The sequence below is a fragment of the Pseudophryne corroboree genome, chromosome 4 (genome assembly GCF_028390025.1).
Source record: "Pseudophryne corroboree isolate aPseCor3 chromosome 4, aPseCor3.hap2, whole genome shotgun sequence".
Taxonomy (NCBI): domain Eukaryota; kingdom Metazoa; phylum Chordata; class Amphibia; order Anura; family Myobatrachidae; genus Pseudophryne; species Pseudophryne corroboree.
Genome location: NC_086447.1, coordinates 258,451,978 through 258,477,095, shown reverse-complemented (window position 1 = coordinate 258,477,095; position 25,118 = coordinate 258,451,978).

The following is a 25,118-nucleotide window of genomic DNA, read 5'->3' as shown; positions in this document are numbered from 1 at the left end:
TCTGTGTGTACACAGCCAGCGATAGCGATGCGCGTCCCCGCCAGGTCGCTATCGCTGCTAAAATTAGACTGTGCAGGCAAGTCAATTTTAGCTAGGTCGCTGGAAAAGAAAAAGCATCCCCTTGCTTAAATGAGTTAGCCAAAATCGCCCATAGCCAAAATCGCTGGTAAAGTTAGTCAAAATCTCCTACTGCCAGTTCAAGGGAAAACGCTCAGTCAAAATCTCTCATAGACAAAATCTCTCCGTGTGTGTATGCACCTTAAGACATGTAAAGGTACATACACCTAAATCAGGGTACAAAGATGTCGTTTCTGATTGTAGATCTCTGGGTAGAGGAGAGAACCAAAAATAAATAGTGAAAAAGAAACAGATCATGAAATTAATTTACATTCCTTATCACAACACTGTTTCTATGGTTGGATCGTATATTAGATCTGCCGCTTTTACAACGCCCTCGCTCCTTAGACTCATCAAATTTGCATTATGCCTTTTTCGCTGCGTCAAAATCCGAACACATCTCAATATTGGGCTGATAATTATGACGACACCCAGGATACAGAGGACAAACTTTCCCACACTTGCAATCACACCTTGTGCCCACTCTCCTAACCCAAAGAACCATTTGAGTTGGTTCAACCATGAGGCCCATCCGGTCAATTCATTACCCCAGCCGCTAAAGTGAGATTGTGTTTTTTCTGAACTCCCAATTCAACTGCAAGATCTCATCCATCTTTTGATCAATGATCTCTGTTGGGTCCTCGGTACTGTTCGTAATATACGTGCAGCACTTTACCCCATATTGAGTCGCTAAAGTAACAATACCCACCTGTCACGGCCGTGACATAATTCAAGACCATCCTGTGTTGGACCAGTTCCGTCTTGTAGGCCTGTAGTTCCCTACCTGTATACCTGAAGGTGTCATCATACATCTCAGTGATATTATCTATCAAGTTCGCTAGCGCATGGATGTACCTATAATTTATAATTCCTCTGGCAGTATGGGTGATATCTAATGCAAGAAGAATCTGAATCCCAGTGGATTCATGGATCAAATTAGAGGCTGCGAGCTCTCCCCTGTTTATGAGGTGTCTCTTGAAAATGTGCTCGTAGTGGGTGTGAGTATAAGGAGGCGGGGCGCTGTGGTGAATTTCTTTCATTTTGTCATGTGCAATGGTCATGACCTCTGGTATTACTCTGCCTATGTAGCACAACCCTTCAGAGCTCGGAGTAAGCCACTTGTACTCCTTTCTTCCACATATGAAATAGGCATCATCTGGAAGAACATAGGGGACAAAATGCATCAAGATCTGTTCACAAATAATTATCACGAAGAAACCTGTCCCCAGTTTTGCTATCTGTTCGATACAAATATCTGGCTGAATGATGTGCGCACAATATCCCTATGACACTTTACCATCCCACATGGTTTTGATCCCACGTGTATACCTGTATCGGACGTACCTTCCACTTGTGGTTATCCCACGTACAAGTTCAGAGTTGATGGGTTCCGTATCAGCTCTGTGTGAGAAGGTCATTGTCTGATTGTTCCAAGTCAGTTCCCAATTTCCTGGTTTCCGGAAAATTGTTACGTTGAAACACAGTAGTGATCTATCTACGTGGTACTGGTGGAGCTTTAAGCTAGGGGGTCTAGACAGGGCCGTAACTACGTGTGTGCCAAGTGGGCTTGGCACACAGCGCAGTTGCCCTGAGGGCACACGGCCAGCGGCATGTAATGAGTCAAATTGACTCATTACATGCCGCCTCTAAGTCTCTGCGCCGTGCGCCGCGCTGTGAAGATAGAAGACATCAGCGTCGCCGCCGGGCAGCGGAGAAGGAGGAGGGAGGGGGAGCAGGGAGCCGCAGCAGCGCTATGTTATTGGTAGTAAGCGCCGCTGCAGCATCCCCCTCTCCTTCCGTATTGGCTGCTGGGCAGCCAATACGGAAGGAGAGGGGGATGCTGCAGCGGCGCTTACTACCAATAACATAGCGCTGCTGCGGCTCCCTGCTCCCCCTCCCTCCTCCTTCTTCTCACCTCACTGCCTGCACCGAGGGAGCTGCACGAGGAGCCTGTCAGCGGGGAGAAGGTAAGTATATCCCCCCCCCCCTCTCTCTCTCTCTCTCTCGGACACCGCCTGCCGCAATGTGTAAAAAATGGGACTGGCTGCCGCAATGTGTAAAATGGGACTGGCTGCCGCAATGTGTAAAAAATGGGACTGGCTGCCGCAATGTGTAAAATGGGACTGGCTGCCGCAATGTGTAAAAAATGGGACTGGCTGCCGCAATGTGTAAAAATTGGGACTGGCTGCCGCAATGTGTAAAAAATGGGACTGGCTGCCGCAATGTGTAAAATGGGACTGGCTGCCGCAATGTGTAAAATGGGACTGGTTGCCGCAATGTGTAAAAAATGGGACTGGCTGCCGCAATGTGTAAAATGGGACTGGCTGCCGCAATGTGTAAAAAATGGGACTGGCTGCTGCAATGTGTAAAAAGGGGGACTGGCTGCTGCAATGTGTAAAAAGGGGGACTGGCTGCTGCAATGTGTAAAAAGAGGGACTGGCTGCCGCAATGTGTAAAATGGGACTGGCTGCCGCAATGTGTAAAAAGGGTCTATCTGCCGCAATGTGTAAAAAGGGGGACTGGCTGCCGCAATGTGTAAAAAGGGTCTATCTGCCACAATGTGTAAAAAGGGGGCCTGGCTGCCGCAATGTGTAAGAAGGGGTCCTGGCTGCCGCAATGTGTAAAAAGGGGGACACTGTCTGCTGTAATGTATAAAAGGGGCTCTACCTGGTGTAGTGGCGCTACTGTGCAGCGTAATTTGAATAATGTAGACTACTGTGCACCGTAGTATGAATTGCTATTATTTTGTGGCCACGCCCCTTCCCTGTGAAGCCACGCCCCCAATCTTTCATGGGGGGGGGGGCGCGCCACTGTCGTTTCTCGCACACTGCGCTAAAATGCCTAGTTACGGCACTGGGTCTAGATATATAGAATTTTTTGTCCACCGGTCTCCCCCCATGCAATTCGAGTACCTAATTTACGGTTAATGGGTATGGCACTAATCCCGATTTACTCTGTCCTTGAGGTACTTATGAGCACACCCAGCATTCCGTTTGGTTTAAGACCGTACCCACTAATGAGTGATAGTCACTCAAAGGATGTCCGTCGATATTGATATTATTGTTTGACTGACATCTCTGGATGCACCCATCTTCGGCTATGTTATCGCAGTACGCACATATGCAGTATTCATCAGACAATAACCCTTCACATTGCCTCCAAGCTCCGTGACTACCAGATCTCTTACCTATACCAGCTTTGACCAAAGTGATGGACTGATCCTGGGGTCCTACAAATTCATTCTCTCCATCAGAACCCATTCCAGATCCTTGCTCGACTTCTCGGGGGCCCTCACAAAAACAAATTGTCCTGATCAAAAATAGAATCACAAGAAAAATCCGGAATACAATCTCTTGATGTGGAACCATTCCGGTAGGGGGGGGGGGAAGGGGGGGGGGGGAAGGGGAGGGGAGGGGAAAAAATGAAGAGGGTGGGGGTGGGGGGGGGGCTGTGTTTGGAGAGAATTTTTTTTAAAACAACCGTCCTTGATTTTGCTTTTCACCACGCTCAGGTGCCGTTCAACAGTCCTGCCTTTCAGCCTTCCCGGAACAGATTCTCTAGAGATATAAGGTTTTCTTCACATTTCTCCTTCTCACGAGTTTTCTCCAGGTCAGCGACCTTCTTGCAGTGGGACGAGTGGACCCAAGTCTCTCGGCAACCTTCAGTGCTGTCGTGCTGGTCAACAAAACTTGATACGGTCCTTCCCACCTGTCTATGAGGCAAACTGAGCGTAGAAAATTTCGAATCATCACATAGGGGTACATTTACTAAGCAGTGATAAGAGTGGAGAAGTTGCACATGGCAACCAATCAGCACTGAAGTAACATCTATAATTTGCATACTATAAAATGATACAGAGCTGCTGATTGGTTGATGAGGAAATTTCTCCACTGGCTCACTTCTCCGCTCTTTATCACTGCTTAGTAAATGTTCCCCATAGTCCCCAGGTTCAATTTCATGACAATTACTGTTTGGTAGGTCAGGAATCGCCAGTTACAGACTCCTTTGCTGGTTTCCCAGTTGCTGGCTCATCCGAACCAAATATTGCACAGTTATTTCATTATTGCATTTCAGATCATCCTGGGGGTCTATCATCACATGGGGCTGTCGACTAAAAAGAATTTCAAAGGGTGATAGGTTAAGCGGTGACCTGGGAGTGGTTCTGATGCTGTACAACACTAATGGCAGTGCTTCCGGCCACAACAGTCCAGTTTCAGCCATCACTTTGCTCAGCTTGTTCTTAATAGTGCTATTCATTCTCTCCACCTTCGCACTGTCCTGTGGCCGGTAGGGAGTATGTAGCTTACTATTAATACCCATAAGTTTGCACATGACTTGAATGACTTCACCTGTAAAATGGGTACCCCTATCACTTTCAATAATCTTAGGGATACCATATTTACACACGAATTCTTGTACAATTTTCTTAGCAGTGAAGACAGCAGTATTTGTGGTGGCAGGGAATGCCTCTACACAGTTTGAGAAGACATCAGTGCATACCAGAACATACTTCAGATTCCTACAGGGTTGTAGCTGTATGAAGTCAATTTGTATTACCTGGAAAGGTCCGTCTGTAGGAGGGATATGGGATGGCTCCGTCGATATTGTCTTACCAATATTCTTCCTCAAGCAAGTAAGACATGTCATTGCTTTCTTGCTCACCTGAGAAGAGAACCCTGGTGCACTCCAGTAGGCTCTTACCAAATTGCACATACCTTCCTTGCCCAGATGAGTCAGACCATGTGCCGCCTCAGCTAGGCTTGGGAGATATGCCCTGGGGCCCAATGGCTTACCTTGTCCATCTCTCCAGAGTCCTGAGGACTCCTGACCATATCCCTTCACCTTCCAGACTGCCTTCTCCTGTAGGGAACACAAATTTTGCATTTCAATTAACTGTTGCTTGATTACCATATTGAATGTCATCAGTTGTGTGGTGTTACTTGCTGCTAATTTTGCAGCTTCATCTGCTCGGCTGTTACCAAGTGAAATTGGGTCTTAGTTGTAGGTGTGTGCTTTACACTTGATAACAGCAACTCTGTCAGGTTCCTGTATGGCTGTCAGAAGCCTTTTGATATGTGATGCATGTACCACGGGTGTGCCAACTGCCGTCATGAAATTTCTGAGGCACCACGGGGCCCTGAAATCATGCACCACTCCAAAGGCGTATCTAGAGTCCGTGTATATATTAGCTGACTTACCCTTTGCCAGCTCACATGCTCTGGTCAGTGCTACCAGTTCAGTGACTTGTGCTGAGTGAGGTGGACCAAGGGGTTCAGCTTCTATGATACCTTCGTCATCTACAACTGCGTATCCGGTGCACATGTCTCCTGAGTCTGTCTGTGACAACTACCGTCAGTGTAGAAGGTAAAGTTTACGTCTTCTAGTGGGTTGTCACTGATGTCAGGTCTCGCAGTAAAAGTCTGGTTCAAGTATTCCATACAATCATGCGTATCAGTGTCTGTACTAAATCCTCCTTCACCATCATTCTCATCCTCCACCCTCTGTGCATGACAAGGCACACTCAGCAAATAAGTTGCAGGATTTAGTGTGCTACACCTCTTCATGGTGATTTTTACTGTGGCCATCAGTGATAGTTCCCACTTTGTAAACCGAGCGGATGAGACATGTCTGGTTTGGGCGACGTTTAGCAAGTCTGATACAGCATGAGGTGTATGGATTGTCAGGTCGGGTCCTAACACTACGTCTTCGCTCTTACTTACCAACAAAGCTATGGCTGCAACACTTCGTAGGCAAGTGGGGAGAGACCATGCTACAGTGTCCAGTTGTGCACTGTAGTAGGCTACCTGTCTGCTGGCATCACCATGTTTCTGGGTTAAGACTCCTGCTGCGCACCCAGCACTTTCGGTACCGTACAACTCAAAAGGTTTATCATAATCTGGCATCCCCAATGCTGGTGCTTGTGACAAACACTCTTTTAGTCTCTCAAACGCCAGTTCAGACTCCTCTGTATGAGAGACCCGTTCTGGTTTGTTTGAAGAGACCATTTCTTGCAGTGGTAGTGCCAGTATAGAGAACCCCGGAATCCAGTTCCGACAATACCCACACATTCCTAGAAATGTTCGAATTTGTTGCTGGGTTTGCGGCAGAGTCATGTCACAGATGGCCTGTATCCTGTCTGTGGTCAGGTGTCTGAGTCCTTGCATCAAGCAGTGTCCCAAGTATTTAACCTTAGTCCGGCACAACTGTAATTTATCCTTAGAAACTTTGTGTCCTGTCTGGGAGAGATGAAACAGAAGCTGTTTAGTGTCTGCCAGGGACGACTCGAATGAGTCAGAGCATAACAACAAGTCATCAACATATTGTATCAGCACCGACCCATTCTCAGGTTGAAAAGATTGCAGTCATGTAGGGCCTGGGAGAAAATACTTGGGCTGTCAATGAAACCTTGGGGAAGACGGGTCCAGGTGTACTGTACTCCCCTGTAGGTGAAAGCAAAAAGGTACTGGCTGTCGGGGTGAAGAGGGACAGAAAAGAAAGCAGAACAGAGGTCAATCATAGTGAAGTACTTGGAGGTGGAGGGAATCAGCATGAGGATGACAGCTGGAATGGGCACTACAGGGAATTGGCTCTCGACTTTTTTGTTTATCCCCCTTAAATCCTGCACTAGCCTGTAACCCCTCCCCCCACACTTTTTCACAGGGAAGATGGGACTATTGGCTGTGCTGGACGTCCTGACTAGGATGCCCTGCTGTAGCAGCCGTTCTATGACAGGGTATACTCCTAATTCCACCTCTGGTTTCACAGGGTACTGGGGGATTTTTGGAGCTATCCTGCCATCTTTTATTACAACTACTACTGGGGCTACATTCGCAATCAATCCAGTGTCATGTCCATCTTTGGTCCGGGATCCGGTCTGAAGATCGACAGTGTCTAGGTTGACAATGTTTAGGTCGACCACTATAGGTCGACATGGATGGAAGGTCGACAGGGTTTCTAGGTCGACATGTGCTAGGTGGACAGGTCTAAAGGTCGACATGAGTTTTTCACATATTTTTTTATTTTTTTGAATTTTTTCATACTTAACGATCCACGTGGACTACAATTGGAACGGTAAAGTGTGCCGAGCAAAGCGGTAGCGGAGCAAAGGCACCATGCGAGGGGACGCGGTGCACTAATTTGGGATCCCGGTCACTTTACGAAGAAAACGACACAAAAAAAAAATCCTCATGTCGACCTTTAGACCTGTCGACCTAGCACATGTCGACCTAGAAACCCTGTCGACCTTCCATCCATGTCGACCTAGTGACTGTCGACCTATAGTGGTCGACCTAAACATTGTCGACCTAGACACTGTCGATTTGATGAACCACACCCCTTTGGTTCACAGGGAACCCGGTATTTGTGAGATCATTTCCTCTACCTGTGATGGACATGTGTCTAGAATAATGGAGTGTAACATTAGCCTTTGAGGGGTGTCTAACATATCTTGTACTTCCTGTGCATGGTTCTCAGGGATATCTAAAAACACACACTCAGGGGTACAATATATGACAAACCGCATTTTACATAACAAATCTCTACCAAGTAGATTAGTCGGAGCTGATGCAGCCAACAGGAAAGAATGTTTGGTATGCAAGGGCCCTATCGTAATCTCTGCAGGTCTACTCAAAGGGTACTGCTGCACTTTTCCCGTTACTCCCATTGCCGAAATCATTTTGCCCGTGGTCATTATACCTTCTGTGGAGTTTAGTACTGATCTGGCCTCCCCTCTATCTACAAGAAAAGGTTGTGGTGTGCCAGCTACATTGACCATGACCTCAGGTTCATTTCCAAGGCCAGCAATCAGTTTCACTGGCTGCAGAATACAGGTGTGACCTGACCTCTATTGTGGGTGTTGGCCTTCCCGTAGGGCATTGGCAGCTATTATGTGTGAGGGAGATATCTGTGAGGTTTTGGAGGCCTACCAGTCCTTCCTTGGTGGGTACCTCCGCCTTTCCCCTCTATGTGGTTCGTAGTCTCTCCTATATGTTCCCTGATCCCGTCTATGGGGTATATTTACAAAGATTCGTGTTTTTGCCGTTTTTAAGGGTGTTTGATCTTGAATGGTATCGGGTGCATTTTACTGCAACTTTTTGAATCCTGATACGGTCATTCACTAAGCTGACGACTTTTCCAAATTCATATTTTCCGATGTCGATGTGATTCGTAATGTCAGGCAGTGTTTTACGGGAGTGATGAGTAAAACACTGCCTGACAAAACACAAGGAATCCCGGCCGGATCTGTGAGATCCGTGCAGGGCTTCATTGTGTACCTTAAAAAGGTGTTTAAATTGTTTTAAAATCTGAAAAAAATTGCGTGGGGTCCCCCCTCCTAAGCATAACCAGCCTCGGGCTCTTTGAGCCGGTCCTGGTTGAAAAAAGATGGGGAAAAAAAATGACAGGGGTTCCCCCATATTTGATCAACCAGCACCGGGCTCTGCGCCTGGTCCTGGTGGCAAAAATATTGGGGACAAAAAGCGTAGGGGTCCCCCGTATTTTTGGAACCAGCACCGGGCTCCACTAGTCAGAGAGATAATGCCACAGCCGGGGGACACTTTTATCTTGGTCCCTGCGGCCCTGGCATTAAATCACCAACTAGTCACCACTGGCCGGGGTACCCTGGAGGAGTGGGGACCCCCTAAATCAAGGGGTCCCCCCTCCAGCCACCCAAGGGCCAGGGGTGAAGCCCGAGGCTGTCCCCCCCATCCAAGGGCAGCGGATGGGGGGCTGATAGCCTTGTGAAAAAAATAGAATATTGTTTTTTGTAGCAGTACTACAAGTCCCAGCAAGCCTCCCCCGCAAGCTGGTACTTGGAGAACCACAAGTACCAGCATGCGGGGGAAAAACGGGTTCGCTGGTACCTGTAGTGCTAATACAAAAAAAATACCCAACAAAAAACAGGACACACACCGTGACAGTAAAACTTTATTACATTCATGCACACCTACATACATACATACTTACCTATGTTCACACGAGGCTCGGTCCACTTCTCCATGTAGACTCCACGGGGTACCTGAGAAAAAAATCATACTCACATAATCCAGGGTAGCTACTGTCCTCTTTGTAATCCACGTACTTGGCAAAAAAACAAACCGAAAAAGCCGAACCACGCACTGAAAGGGGTCCCATGGGGACCCCTTTCCCCGACTGCTGGGACCCCCCCTGACTCCTGTCAAAGAGGGTCCCTTCAGCCAATCAGGGAGCGCCACGTCGTGGCACTCTCCTGATTGGCTGTGCGCTCCTGTAGTGTGATTGAGGCTGCGCACTGAAGATACAATGTAGCGCATAGGCGCTCCATTGTATCCAATGGTGGGAACTTTGCGGTCAGCGGTTGAGGTTACTCGCGGTCAACCGCTGACCGCAAAGTTCCCACCATTGGATACAATGGAGCACCTCTTTCAGTGCGTGGTTGGGCTTTTTCGGTTAGTTTTTTTGCCAAGTACGTGGATTACAAAGAGGACAGAAGCTACCCTGGATTATGTGAGTATAATTTTTTTCTCAGGTACCCCGTGGAGTCTACATGGAGAAGTGGACCGAGCCTCGTGTGAACATAGGTAAGTATGTATGTATGTATGTAGGTGTGCATGTATGTAATAAAGTTTTACTGTCACGGTGTGTGTGTCCTGTTTTTTGTTGGGTATTTTTTTTGTATCAGTACTACAGGTACCAGCGAACCCGTTTTTACCCCGCATGCTGGTACTTGTGGTTCTCCAAGTACCAGCTTGCGGGGGAGGCTTGCTGGGACTTGTAGTACTGCTACAAAAAACAATATTCTATTTTTTTTCACAAGGCTATCAGCCCCCCATCCGCCACCCTTGGATGGGGGGGACAGCCTCGGGCTTCACCCCTGGCCCTTGGGTGGCTGGAGGGGGGGGACCCCTTGATTTAAGGGGTCCCCACTCCTCCAGGGTACCCCGGCCAGGGGTGACTAGTTAGTGATTTAATGCCAGGGCCGCAGGTACCAAGATAAAAGTGTCCCCCGGCTGTGGCATTATCTCTCTGACTAGTGGAGCCCGATGCTGGTTCCAAAAATACGGGTGACCCCTACGCTTTTTGTGCCCCGTATTTTTGGCACCAGAACCAGGTGCAGAGCCCGGTGCTGGTTGATCAAATATGGGGGAACCCCTGTCATTTTTCCCCCCATATTTTTTCAACCAAGACCGGCTCAAAGAGCCTGAGGCTGGTTATGCTTAGGAGGGGGGACCCCACGCAAATTTTTTTCCCAGTTTTTACAGTAAACAGACCCTTTCCCATAGATAACCATGCACAGATCTCACTGATCCGTGCATGGTTATCCAAACTCGACTGGAAAAAGCAGGTCTATTTTTTTGCTGCTTTTTTTAACGATTCGCAAAAAAATACACCCGCACTTGAGCACTCAGAGACTAACACCCAAATACGAATGAATAGTGAATACCCGTGTTGTATGAAATAACAGCCGTGTTTGACCGATGGTCTATTCATTCGTATTTCTGAACTTTGCCAATCAAACCATTACGAATAGCCCAAACACTGCCGAGATTTGTGCTTAGTGAATTCCCGTGTTGGGACTTAGAAAAAAAAACACAAATCGGACAAACTCGGATTTTTAGTAAATATTGGCCTATGTGTTTGGTAGAATGGCTCGTGTTCTTGTCTAGGAGGTCTATACTTGTTATGTGTCCCTGCATACCTACATTCTCTGGCTATGTGTCCCTCCTTTTTACAAACAAAACATGTTATTGACCTTCTCCAGTCTTCAGGGGTCTGGGGTTTTGGTTGGTTGGACATCCCTTCAAGTGCCTGTATACTTACCAGCATCAACCTATCCCCCTGCGACTCCTTGTGCTTAAGGATAATACGGTCGTGTTCGATAGCAGACTCTCTCAGGGCATCTACCGTAATCCCGCTCCAATTTGGCAAAGAGGTTTGTACTCTGGTTCTTCGTGCCTTTTTGAGCCTGTCCATTAGAACAGAGACAGCTACCTCCCTGTGGTTGGCATTTTCCTTTATATCCCCTATCCCAGTGTATCTAGCCATTTTCTGTAAAGCTCTATGGAAATATTCGGATGCAATTTCACTTTCTTTCTGTCTTATGGAGAAAATTTTATTACACTTGACAACGGTGGGGAAATACAATCCTAGTTGTTTGTTAATTTGTGTCATCCTCAATCCTGATTGTATTCATCAGTCAGAGGCACGTCTGCGTCTATCTTGCAATCTGTTATAAATTTCTGGGTGTCAATATTTGAGGGTAGGCTCGCTCTTAACATTTCCGCCAATCTTTGTTTGTGGGCTCATGGGCATTGCCCAGTTCTTTAATAAATTTCTGGCATCCGACTAAATCTCTCCTGGGATCTGGGAATTCTGACATGATTGACCTCAGTTCAGACCGGGACCATGGACAATGCATTGCAATGTTCCTGATGGGGGTTACTCCATGGTTATCAGTTCTCATATTGGGGACTGCTATTACCCGAACAGGGTTTAACTCAACCACTTCACTCCTGTTTGTCTCAGTGCGGGGGGCTACTGTCTCTGCATAATGAACGGTCCCATACTTACCGGTGGATATAATCTCACCTGTTCCTCCAGTGGAGGGCATCGCCACGGCTCTTACTGGTTGGGCCGTGTCCACCTGAGTTTCCTGTATGGTGGCTGCCAGGGAGAGGGCTGAGATCATGCTGGGCTCGTCATCTTCCTCAGAACTACAACCTTTGGAAAAATTTAGAACAGGGTACAATTTGCATGGGTTAGGGTTAGTAAAATTTGTATGTGTGTTCCTATCATTTCCCGATGTACCATTGGTTGTAGCTACCTTCTCTCCATCGACATATGGCGGTGGTGGTGCACTCGCATTCGCATTCCTGTTTGGTTTGGAATTTACTATGCGAGCAAGTTCCCTTTGCATATCTCCCTCTTGTTGCCATATGTTTAAACAGTCGTTATGTCTGATCCTTTGTTTCTTAGATTTGATCAGACATATTCTATTTCTAACATTTTGCAGCACCTCTGGTTCAAAACTACCAACCCTAGGAAATGATGCCCTATCGTCAACAGTCATTCGTACCCATTTGTCACAAAAAGCCTCTGCATGTGGACCATACTTTCCTCACATTATCAACCGAGCAGACCCTCTTGGCCTCAGCTCTCCAGCCTGAACCCTGGCTGCCGAACGTTTCCCACTTGTGCACTTGGCTCCCATTGTGGGCTTTCTTTACACGATCCCCAAATGGACAATACGAGCAAACGGTGAAAGTCCTCTGAGTTCTCTCACCAACTCCTTCTCCGCTGGAATGTATAACGACTCACTCCAATAGTGACCACCGCGTACCCAGTGAGGATCCCTACCAGACCTCTCAGCACTGTAAGTATTGACGTATTAACAGCAATAAATCAATGCGCCACCTTTTTCAATGGAGGTTAAACAGCCTGATCTTTTTGGTATCTATCCGCTGAAATTTTCTTGGGTGAGAAACAACTTATCGATCACCCTATCCAGCGAATGTCTACCTAGGAAGATTTACTGGGAGAGAGTCAGCGAAAAATTCCTTCTACCTTACACAAATCACGTTTGCATATGTTCTACACAGCGCGTATGATGATGCAATTTGCGCCAAAGAACGCAAATGGTATCATGTTGTGCCGCGTATTGCAGACACAGACATGCGGTCCAATCACACAGCTTATAGATACTTGTTATCTATACGCCCTACGATCACAGGATTCGAATTCTACTAGCTCAGCTCCACAGCCGGAGCGTAACACCAAAAACCTTAAATCAATACTTCACAATCTATCATGCTCCTCCGCATGTTTCCTCACTACTTGTGTATTTCTCTATAACGTACGGTCGCTAGCCTTCACGCCACCAAGCCTCTGCCAACTCAGTGTCTTCTACGGGAACCCAAATTGGTCATGGAGTTCAATGCATTCACACTTACTTTCAACCCACACTGATACACAATGTTTTCTGTACAGAAAAAAATATCACTCCCTTTGACTGATAGCTTGTACCAGAGGTAGTACACTTTAAACAAAATATTATAGTAATCTGCTTTTAAAATCGGATAGTTACTTGTTATTGTATAACTATGGGGGTCATTCCGAGTTGATCGCTCGTTATTTTTTTGTCACAACGGAGCGATTAGTCGCTAATGCGCATGCGCAATGTCCGCAATGCGACTGCGCCAAGTAAATTTGCTATGCAGTTAGGTATTTTACTCACGTTTTTTTCTTCGTTCTGGTGCTCGTAATGTGATTGACAGGAAGTGGGTGTTTCTGGGCGGAAACAGGCCGTTTTATGGGTGTGTGCGAAAAAACGCTACCGTTTCTGGGAAAAACGCGGGAGTGGCTGGAGAAACGGGGGAGTGTCTGGGCGAACGCTGGGTGTGTTTGTGACGTCAAACCAGGAACGACAAGCACTATACTGATCGCAGATGCCGAGTAAGTCTGGAGCTACTCAGAAACTGCTAAGAGGTGTGTAGTCGCAATTTTGAGAATCTTTCGTTCGCAATTTTAAGAAGCTAAGATTCACTCCCAGTAGGCTGCGGCTTAGCGTGTGCAAAGCTGCTAAAAGCAGCTTGCGTGCGTACAACTCGGAATGACCCCCCATATCTTCTATTTCACCTTAAATTTAACTTTTATTGTGTGGCTATAATTTGTGCTCGCTACTTTATGCAACTTTACGCAACGTAAGCACGTGACCTTGCGTAAGCACGCAACCGTGCGCATTCTCGCGACACATGCACTTTCCCGTATGTTCACCTCACGTACTTTTTTCTACTGTACCACGTGAACACCGTGCGTTCCCACCTCAATATTCCACACTTATCACGATCAATGTAAGCAAAATTCTACTGCTCACTACACAATACACTTTTGTTCCTCACACCCGCTGGAAGTCGCCCACAAGGGTAATCCTCCTTTGAGTATTTACCTAAATTTTTAGGCCGGAACTGCGTTTTGTGTTTTTACGATTACCCACTTAAAGAAATACACCAAATGTATGACAAATAAACGTATCCGATTCTATGCAGATCTATAATGACTATTACAACCTATGGCAACAATATGTGAGTATGTATGCAAACTATCAGTACGTTTTGTGCGTGTTTTCGCGCCAAAAATTACACACAAAAGAAAGTGAATGGCTTTTCCCTGTTGTCCCTCGGTTCGCACCAGCACCTCTAAGACTATACCGGACAGTTGTGGTTTAATAACATTAGATAGTTTTAAACACAATAGAAAATTACTTAAGATGCATCTCCACCCTTTGTTGTTAGAACAAAGTCTGTTAGGCCCTGTAAGTCCGTGAGTATGTGGTAAACCGGAAGAGCCGCCAACTGTTCTATTCTATTAACTTTCAGGGAAATGCAGTACCTTATTACACTATGGTTCGAGCTGCTGCAGCCGCTAAATGCAAACAATAACCCCTGCGATGTGTATGCACTTTGCGTATACACGCCGACACGCTATGCGCACTATACGGCGACACGTGTGGCTGAATACACCTCTTTACCCAAACAAGAATGGAATGCGACAACAGTAGTTAAATGTTATGTTGTGGTCCAACGCAGCAACAATATTTACTTAAAAGATATACACAGAAGATACAATATTACAGAAAAGAAGCTACAACCAATAGTACATACGTTTGTTCGCCAGCGCTTCCTGGATCCAATCCTCAGTCAGTCTTAGCAAGATGACCTTCAGAGAATAGACTGAGGACGGCCATTAGGCCTTTCTTTTATACAATGGGTCCAAAACACAATACAAAAGGAACTGTAAGCTCTTCTTCCATAGGTCAAGGGGCAGGTCATTTACATGAGGGGTCATAGGTTGGTTTGAATAGGTGGGTGATGCTTGGTCCAGGTGTACTTGCAGAGGTCCGCCGCTGGGTTCCCGCCGAATATCACAAGTACAGTAATTACAGTAGGTTATGAATATTGTTTTCCTGCACATATCTATGCGCAGGAGCATGCAATAATCTGCAAACTGCGATCGGAATGTAGCCCTTGAAATACTGTACATCTGGATACCAAACACTATGTTCTAACCTAGTTCTATCCCCTCACATCCTGTAAAGCTGGATATCTCTGTTGTTCTATTTCCTAAGTAATTGTAACTTGCTGGTGTGGTGTGTGTAGACTATGTGTAAATTATGCACTATGTGGATAAAATATTGAATATGTCTTTGTGGCTCTTCTATGCGAATGCGTATGCTACCGTATTCACCCATACCACTCGCCAATACACAAGGCTCATGAGCCATTGTACGTAGCGTGCGTGTATGAGTACGCATGGCAGAACACGCACACGCACAGAGACCACTCTGTGTGGACTTTGTACGTGTGAATGCGGTATGTAATGTTTTTGACTTCGACAGTCCACCCTTTGACAGTAGACGATAACTGTCATAACTGTCACACTAAACATAAAAATATTTCTTATACAATATACACAACATTCGAGTATGTACCTTAGAACAGGGGGAAGAGTTGTAGGTGGAAAATATGTAGCCTAGTGGGATAGGAAAAAGCGTGCACAGAGACCACTCTGTGTGGGGTTTGTACGTGTGTATGCGGTATGTAATATTTTTGACTTCGACAGAGGTGACTGATACAAGTGACTGTCCTTTTATATAGTGTATGACTTATTTCTTGAACTGGGAGCTTTCTTGGTGCTTCTTGTAATGTTGGAAAACTAGCAGCCATGATGACATTGTCTTGTAGTGCATTACTGATTAATAAATCCCACCCATGCGTGGTTTTATTTTTTTGAAGATGGCTGTGGATGTATCCAATGTAATTTTTTGCTTCGTTGCCATGGCCACTAGCATTACTTCTTTTCTTGTACAATGCACTTAGTAATGTGAGGTTGTTTGAACGGATGTGATACGTGTGACTGGGATGCCAGTGCTCAAAAGACAGACATCGGCATTCTGATGCTGAGAATCCTGACAAGTGTCGGGTAAGTATACTTACCCTCCCTCCTACCCCCCCCCCTAATTCTAACCCATCCTTCCTGCAGCCTAACCCTAAGCCTCACCAGTGGTGCCTAAACCTAACTCCCACTCCCCACAGCCTAACCCTAACCCTCCCTTCCCAGCAGCCCAATTATCACCTAATTTGTGATATGGCAAATAAAAAATAAAAAACTGCTGCACAACCACTGAAATGTTTAAAGTGCACCTCAACAATTCTGTGAAGTGAGCCAATGTCAGCACATAGAGTGTGACACTCTGAAAAGGTCCCGTTACCTGAACGTATAGGGGTTTTATATATATATATATATATATATATACTCCTCCTGAAATCACGGCACTGGAGACAGTTTGCATATGAGCAAATGACTTGTATTTAGGTAGACGCACGTTTCGGAGCTACAGCTCCGTCCTCAGTACCTTACAAGATCAGCAAAAAACTTGTAAGGTACTGAGGACGGAGCTGTAGCTCCGAAATGTGCGTCTACCTGAATACAAGTCATTTGCTCATATACAAACTGTCTCCAGTGCCGTGATTTCAGGAGGAGTGCATGTGAGTTTACACTGCTGCACGGAGACTTGTTGCTGTTTCAGGGTTGCAGTGCCGGCTGCTATCTGCTATGGACTACATATATATATATATATTACTGGCAACATCGCTATTGACTGAAACCACCCGAGGGAGAGCCCCTTAATACCCCTTCTCATCACCCCCTATGATGACGTCGGCGGCAGCCCTAACACAGTGGACACAGTCAGGGACCCTGGGAATCCTAGTCGCAGCTCCTCCGAGCGGGAAGGCTAGGAGAGGGATGATTGGCTGCTGTGGAGCGGGAATCCGAGAGGCGGGGTTCGTGCCCATTGTGGTGGTAGAGAGCCCTCTGAGGAAAGAGAGGTGCCATGACCCGCTGATGAGAGCCGCGCTGAAGGAGGATCCACTGACAGGAGCCGAGTGGAAGACGGGAGCTGAGAGCTGCCAGCCGCCCACCGCGATCAGAGCCGGCACACATCCGCCGCTGCCAGCCTGCCGTGGAGGAGATCGGTGGTGAGGGAGCCCTGAATCATCGCCCGCTGCCAAAACCGGAGCTGGTGAGAGCCGTGACCCACTGTGGAGAAGTGCCGCACGCAGGGAGAGAGAACTTTGAGCCACTGCAGGGGCACCCGCTTGTCCAGCACGGAGAGAAGCCGACAGGTACCTCCTTCTGCTGCACAAACACCTCAGCCAACACCTGCAGTTAGGGACAACTCTCACAGCTAATGAGAAGGAGAGACACTCTGCCATTACCCCTTTCTACTCAGTTATTGAGTAGAGAAATCAGGGGGAAATCAGATGACTCCGAGGGATATAATGCTGTGCTGGGAACTGTGGTACCTCAAAAAACATACCTCCCTGTAATCTTACCACAGACTTAGATAGAGACTTGTAGACTGTATAACTTTTAGGGCTGCCGGCTCAGGAGATGTTTGCTTCTAGAAAAGTGACCCTCTTCATTTACCTTAGTTGCCTAACGCCCTGGTTAGGGGAGTAAGTTATCTTGTTTCACCAGCGCTATCTCACATCGAGTTGTTAGCATCCTTAGAAACCCTTAGAGTTCACCTGTCAGTTTATAGTGGCACAGAAGGTAGCGACACACAGAGAGACACTGCCATTCCCGCCCCTGCAGACTCCGCTAAGCAGGGCCAAAGACGCTGACTCAGCTTGAGGTATAAATTCGTTTTCACTCATTTTGTGTGCCTAAAAAAACTGTTCTCCTTTGCAACATACTGTAAGAGAATTATGCTGTCAGCACATTAATTAATCCCTTGTTGAACCTGTCAGCTTAAGCATGCTTCCCCATCTTGACTGAACTCTGTGAGGAATTTGCATGCTATTCTTCAGTCCACACTGTACTGCTTGCTTTAAACTGTGTACCTTCTGCCTGCTATTCCGCACTTATGAACTGTGCTACATTCTGCGATTTACTGTGATTTATTTGCTTTATCTACTACCTTTGGGACTGCAAGTGGTAAGGCATTCACACTGCAAAGACTTAAAGGGACTTCTTTGTACTTGGAGTAGCTACAAACTCATTCACTAGTCAGCAACTGCTTGCAGGGTCAGTTAAATTCAGACTGCAACCTAGTAGACACGGAAAGCTGGTACTAAGAGACACTTTTATGAGGTGATTAGGGAACTGTATCTCCCAGGTTACGCCCGATTCTTATTAGAGATGAGCGGGTTCGGTTCTCAGAGAACCGAACCCCCCCGAACTTCATTACCCGAGCCCGGCTCGGGTTTTCCCACTGTACTCGGAAACCAGAACGAGGAAAAACGTCATCATCCGGCTGTCGGATTCTAGTGGGGTTTGGATTCTATTTAAGGAGTCGCGTGTCCCCGCCATTTTCACTCCGGCATTGGAGAGTGTAGAGAGTGGACGTGTCTCTGTCCTCAGTGGTCGTGTCTTGTGCTGCATCTGTCCAGTCACAGTGGTGGTGTCTTGTGCTGCATCTGTCCAGTCACAGTGGTTGTGTCCTCTGCTGCCATATGTCCAATGCTGCTGTATAAGTCCAGTCCAGTGGTGCTGTGTTGTGCTGCATTAGTCCAGTGGTGGTGTCTTGTGCTACATCAGTCCAGTCACAATGGTGGTGTCCTCTGCTGTCATATGTCCAGTGCTGCTGTATAAGTCCAGTCCATTGCATTGGTGCTGTGTTGTCCTGCATCAGTCCAGTGGTGGTGTCCCTGTGCTGCTGTATATGTCCAGTGATACTGCCATATATGTCCAGTGATACTGCCGTATATGTCCAGCGGTGCTGCCGTATAATTCCAGTGGTACTGGTGTATAAGTCCAGTCCAGTGATACTGCCATATATGTCCAGTGAAACTGTCGCATACTGGGGGAGATGTACTAAGCCTGAAAAGTGATAAATATCACTGTGATAAAGCGCCAGCCAATCGGCTCCTAACTGCCATATTACAGGCTGTGTTTGAAAAATGACAGTTAGGAGCCGATTGGCTGGTACTTTATCACTGTGATATTTATCACTTTTCAGGCTTAGTACATCTGGCCCACTGTATGTCCATTGATACTGCTGTATAAATCCAGTGGTCCTGCCGTATAATTCCAGTGATCCTGCCATATATTTCCAGTGGTACTGGCGTATAAGTCCAGTGATCCTGCCGTATAATCCAGTGGTACTGGTGTATAAATTCAGTCCAGTGGTCCTGCCGTATATGTCCACTTATACTGCCGTATATGTTCATTGATACTGCCGTGTATATATATATATATATATATATATATACATACACACACACACACACACACACACACACACACACACACAGAGAAAACCACAGCACTCGCCACCCCAGAATTGGGGTACAGCTATGCACTTACCACTCACAGGGTGGGGTGCATGTAACACAGCACTCTCCACCACAAAAGCGGGGTACACAGCCAAACTTACCACTCACAGGGCGGGGTGCAAGTAGCCCATGACCACATCGCTCTATTTATATATATATATATATATATATATATATACACACCAAACAGAAAACCCAGCACTCTCCTAAGCAGCTTCATTCACCTTAATGCTTTAATATACATCTAAATAAACAATGGGGTTTTGGTTTATGAATTGTACAATGCATGTAAGCTTGCGGCCCACTCCACGGGACCCCATTTCACCACAAGTCCTACTCTATCACAAACTTTCACATAGATTTTATAGAAACCTGGCAACTGCTGTCTCATAGAGGAAAATGTGCTTATCTGGTTTAAAGCTTACCTGCCACACTTATGGCTTTTAAAAGGTAAGACAGTCACCAAACCAAATAACACAACTACACAAGTGTGCTTACCCAGGGCCGGATTAAGCCCTCGGGGGGGGCCAGGGCACCCAAGACAGCAGGGCCCCCCCACCGACCACCAGCTCCCCACTCCCGCCAACCACCAGCGCTCCCCCCCACCCTGCTGCACGTGCTGCTCACCTCCCCCGGTCACAGGCAACGGGAGCCGCGCTGCAGCAGGGGGAGAAGAGAAGACACTAGGCTGCCGGGGGAGGAGTGTGGCTGTGCATGCGGCTTCCTCCCCTCCTCTCGGGCAGCACGGTCGGGGACTGAGTCAAGCAATCTCCAGCCTCTGCTGCCAGCAGCATCTCTCCTGGCAGCAGCGAAGGCTGGAGATTGATTGACTCAGTCCCTGACCGTTGCCCGAGAGGAGGGGAGGAAGCCGCATGCACAGCATGGATCCCTCCTGCCCTGGCAACCTGTAGAGTGGTGCAGAGCTCCGGCCGGGGGGCCCCTTAAGACAGGGGGGCCCAGGGTACTGACACCCTGGGCACCCCCTTTAATCCGGCTCTGTGCTTACCTGGTTTACAGCTCACCTGCCAACAGACTAATGGCTTTCAAAGTGAGACAGTCACCAACACACCTAAATAGCAGCTGATCCAGGTTAAAGGTAAATGAGCTTAGGGGTGCATGAGAGAGAGAGATATGGTCACAAATGGGCCAATTAAAAATTAACCCTGTTATACAAACAAACACGAGGAACCACTGCACTCGCCATTCCCAGGGGTTGGGGTGCGGTGGGCTGTGACCACCGAACTCAAATATACCAAACAGAAAACTAGTGATGAGCGGGTTCGGTTTCTCGGAAACCGAACCCCCCCGAACTTCACCCTTTTTACACGGGTCCGAGCCATACACGGATTCTCCCGTATGGTTCGGGTAACCCGAGCGCGCCCGAACGTCATTATCCCGCTGTCGGATTCTCGCGAGATTCGGATTCTATATAAGCAGCCGCGCGTCGACGCCATTTTCACTCGTGCATTGGAAATGTTAGGGAGAGGACGTGGCTGGCGTCCTCTCCGTTATTGTTGAATTTGATTGTGCTTATTGCTTAATTCATTGTGGGGAGGACTGGGGAGCAGCTGTATAATATAGGAGGAGTACAGTGCAGAGTTTTGCTGATCAGTGACCACCAGTTATCCGTTCTCTGCCTGAAAAAAACGCTCCATATCTGTGCTCAGTGTGCTGCATATATCTGTGCTCACACTGCTTAATTGTGGGGACTGGGGAGCAGATGTATTATATAGCAGGAGTACAGTGCAGAGTTTTGCTGACAGTGACCACCAGTATACGTTGTCTGCCTGAAAAACACTCCATATCTGTGCTCAGTGTGCTGCTTTATTGTGGGGACTGGGGACCACCAGTATAATTAATATTATATAGGAGGAGTACAGTGCAGAGTTTTGCTGACAGTGACCACCATTATACGTTGTCTGCCTGAAAAACACTCCATATCTGTGCTCAGTGTGCTGCTTTATTGTGGGGACTGGGGAGTCGGGACCACCAGTATAATATTATATAGGAGGAGTACAGTGCAGAGTTTTGCTGACACAGTGACCACCAGTATACTATATATAGCAGTACGGTACGGAAGGCCACTGCTGTACCTACCTCTGTGTCGTCATTAAGTATACTATCCATCTAGATTCTATACCTGTGGTGCATTTTAGTTTTGCAGTTTGCTGACAGTGACCACCAGTATATATAGCAGTACGGTACGGAAGGCCACTGCTCTACCTACCTCTGTGTCGTCAAGTATACTATCCATCCATACCTGTGGTGCATTTCAGTTGTGCGCAGTATATATAGTAGTAGGCCATTGCTATTGATACTGGCATATAATTCCACACATTAAAAAATGGAGAACAAAAATGTGGAGGTTAAAATAGGTAAAGATCAAGATCCACTTCCACCTCGTGCTGAAGCTGCTGCCACTAGTCATGGCCGAGATGATGAAATGCCATCAACGTCGTCTGCCAAGGCCGATGCCCAATGTCATAGTAGAGAGCATGTAAAATCCAAAAAACAAAAGTTCAGTAAAATGACCCAAAAATCAAAATTAAAAGCATCTGAGGAGAAGCGTAAACTTGCCAATATGCCATTTACGACACGGAGTGGCAAGGAACGGCTGAGGCCCTGGCCTATGTTCATGGCTAGTGGTTCAGCATCACATGAGGATGGAAGCACTCATCCTCTCGCTAGAAAAATGAAAAGACTTAAGCTGGCAAAAGCACAGCAAAGAACTGTGCGTTCTTCTAAATCACAAATCCCCAAGGAGAGTCCAATTGTGTCGTTTGCGATGCCTGACCTTCCCAACACTGGACGGGAAGAGCTTGCGCCTTCCACCATTTGCGCGCCCCCTGCAAGTGCTGGAAGGAGCACCCGCAGTCCAGTTCCTGATAGTCAAATTGAAGATGTCACTGTTGAAGTACACCAGGATGAGGATATGGGTGTTGCTGGCGCTGGGGAGGAAATTGACAAGGAGGATTCTGATGGTGAGGTGGTTTGTTTAAGTCAGGCACCCGGGGAGACACCTGTTGTCCGTGGGACGAATATGGCCATTGACATGCCTGGTCAAAATACAAAAAAAATCACCTCTTCGGTGTGGAATTATTTCAACACAAATGCGGACAACAGGTGTCAAGCCGTGTGTTGCCTTTGTCAAGCTGTAATAAGTAGGGGTAAGGACGTTAACCACCTCGGAACATCCTCCCTTATACATCACCTGCAGCGCATTCATCATAAGTCAGTGACAAGTTCAAAAACTTTGGGTGACAGCGGAAGCAGTCCACTGACCACTAAATCCCTTCCTCTTGTAACCAAGCTCCTGCAAACCACCCCACCAACTCCCTCAGTGTCAATTTCCTCCTTACCCAGGAAAGCCAATAGTCCTGCAGGCCATGTCACTGGCAAGTCTGACGAGTCCTCTCCTGCCTGGGATTCCTCCGATGCATCCTTGAGTGTAACGCCTACTGCTGCTGGCGCTGCTGTTGTAGCTGCTGGGAGTCGATCGTCATCCCAGAGGGGAAGTCGGAAGACCACTTGTACTACTTCCAGTAAGCAATTGACTGTCCAACAGTCCTTTGCGAGGAAGATGAAATATCACAGCAGTCATCTTGCTGCAAAGCAGATAACTCAGGCCTTGGCAGCCTGGGCGGTGAGAAACGTAGTTCCGGTATCCACCGTTAATTCAGAGGCAACTAGAGACTTGATTGAGGTACTGTGTCCCCGGTACCAAATACCATCTAGGTTCCATTTCTCTAGGCAGGCGATACCGAAAATGTACACAGACCTCAGAAAAAGACTCACCAGTGTCCTAAAAAATGCAGTTGTACCCAATGTCCACTTAACCACGGACATGTGGACAAGTGGAGCAGGGCAGACTCAGGACTATATGACTGTGACAGCCCACTGGGTAGATGTATTGCCTCCCGCAGCAAGAACAGCAGCGGCGGCACCAGTACCAGCATCTCGCAAACGCCAACTCGTTCCTAGGCAGGCTACGCTTTGTATCACCGCTTTCCAGAAGAGGCATACAGCTGACAACCTCTTACGGAAACTGAGGAAGATCATCGCAGAATGGCTTACCCCAATTGGACTCTCCTGGGGATTTGTGACATCGGACAACGCCAGCAATATTGTGCGTGCATTACATCTGGGCAAATTCCAGCACGTCCCATGTTTTGCACATACATTGAATTTGGTGGTGCAGAATTATTTAAAAAACGACAGGGGCGTGCAAGAGATGCTGTCGGTGGCCCGAAGAATTGCGGGCCACTTTCGGCATTCAGCCACCACGTACAGAAGACTGGAGCACCACCAAACATTCCTGAACCTGCCCTGCCATCATCTGAAGCAAGAGGTGGTAACGAGGTGGAATTCAACCCTCTATATGCTTCAGAGGATGGAGGAGCAGCAAAAGGCCATTCAAGCCTATACATCTGGCCACGATATAGGCAAAGGAGGGGGAATGCACCTGACTCAAGCGCAGTGGAGAATGATTTCAACGTTGTGCAAGGTTCTGCAACCCTTTGAACTTGCCACACGTGAAGTCAGTTCAGACACTGCCAGCCTGAGTCAGGTCATTCCCCTCATCAGGCTTTTGCAGAAGAAGCTGGAGACATTGAAGGAGGAGCTAAAACAGAGCGATTCCGCTAGGCATGTGGGACTTGTGGATGGAGCCCTTAATTCGCTTAACCAGGATTCACGGGTGGTCAATCTGTTGAAATCAGAGCACTACATTTTGGCCACCATGCTCGATCCTAGATTTAAAACCTACGTTGTATGTCTCTTTCCGGCAGACACAAGTCTGCAGAGGTTCAAAGACCTGCTGGTGAAAAAATTGTCAAGTCAAGCGGAACGTGACCCGTCAACATCTCCTCCTTCACATTCTCCCGCAACTGGGGGTGCGAGGAAAAGGCTAAGAATTCCGAGCCCACCCGCTGGCGGTGATGCAGGGCAGTCTGGAGCGAGTGCTGACATCTGGTCCGGACTGAAGGACCTGCCAACGATTACTGACATGTCGTCTACTGTCACTTCATATGATTCTCTCACCATTGAAAGAATGGTGGAGGATTATATGAGTGACCGCATCCAAGTAGGCACGTCAGACAGTCCGTACGTATACTGGCAGGAAAAAGAGGCAATTTGGAGGCCCTTGCACAAACTGGCTTTATTCTACCTAAGTTGCCCTCCCTCCAGTGTGTACTCCGAAAGAGTGTTTAGTGCAGCCGCTCACCTTGGCAGCAATCGGCGTACGAGGTTACTTCCAGAAAATGTGGAGAAGATGATGTTCATCAAAATGAATTATAATCAATTCCTGCATGGAGACATTCACCAGCAATTGCCTCCTGAAAGTACACAGGGACCTGAGATGGTGGATTCCAGTGGGGACGAATTAATAATCTGTGAGGAGGGAGATGTACACAGTGAAAGGGGTGAGGAATCGGAGGATGATGAGGAGGAGGACATCTTGCCTCTGTAGAGCCAGTTTGTGCAAGGAGAGATTGATTGCTTGTTTTTTGGTGGGGGCCCAAACCAACCAGTCATTTCAGTCACAGTCGTGTGACAGACCCTGTCGCTGAAATGATGGGTTCGTTAAAGTGTGCATGTCCTGTTTATACAACATAAGGGTGGGTGGGAGGGCCCAAGGACAATTCCATCTTGCACCTCTTTTTTCTTTCATTTTTCTTTGCATCATGT